The sequence below is a fragment of the Chaetura pelagica genome, unplaced genomic scaffold, assembly GCF_000747805.2.
Source record: "Chaetura pelagica isolate M959 unplaced genomic scaffold, ChaPel_1.0 scaffold386, whole genome shotgun sequence".
Classification (NCBI taxonomy): Eukaryota; Metazoa; Chordata; class Aves; order Apodiformes; family Apodidae; genus Chaetura; species Chaetura pelagica.
In genome coordinates, this window is record NW_009953703.1 from 2927570 (window position 1) to 2928533 (window position 964).

The window sequence follows — 964 nt, forward strand, 5'->3', positions numbered from 1 at the left end:
TCCTGGGTAATGGTGTTAATTATTTTCAATTTTCAAGAGTTTCCAATGAAGTCTTCAACAGGAAGATGTTCTGTTTGGATAGCATCTGATTACTGGCATTTCTGTAAGAACTCCACTCAGCAACCAGGTATTAATTTTACTCACTAAATTGGAAAATTTGTCAGAAACATGGGTTTATAATTTTTAGACATCAAAGCAATCATACAAAGCAAAACATATTGAAGGGAAAGTGGCTTGTCTCATCCTTAAAGCTCAGATTTCAATAGGGAAATTAGAGCTAAAATGAAAAAAATCAAGTAAACCTGCATGCATGTGATCTTTTGTCTTGCAGCATAACTTTTATCAGTGCCTGGTGAAAGAGGCTCAGCGATACTCCAACAAAAGATTAGGATCATTTGTTTACAAAGTGAACTTTAATGACTATATGACAGAAAGGAACTGTAGTTAAAGTAACCAGACAGAAAATGACAGCCATTAGTTCAGAGTGTACCTGGTCTAAAGAGGACGAATATCCTTGCTTTGTGTTTTCTGATCAGGCAGTGGTGGCATGGTAATTTTTCGAATGTAATGGCTACCCTGTTTTTTCAAATTTTCCTAATACAGTGTCCAGGTGCTACAACAGCATGATACCAAAACAGTACTCCATGCAGCTGCCACATGGCTTAACAGAAAGTGGAGACATGGCAAACAACTTTGACTGAATTTCCTTTTATTTGAGAAATAATTTTCTATCACCTTTAAAGATGAGTGGTTGATACAAATGTGGGCCCAGAGGACAGAGTGTGGTCTAGAGTATGGGTAGAACAAATCTGAATCAAGAGTAGGGAGCAGAGCTGAAGGTCAGAAGGGCTGATGAACCAAGGATGTTGGGATAGATACAGGGCAGATGCCTTCAAGAATTACCACTTAGAATTGGGATAGGGTTAAGGGCAGAATATGAACTGGCAGAGTCTAATGAGATACA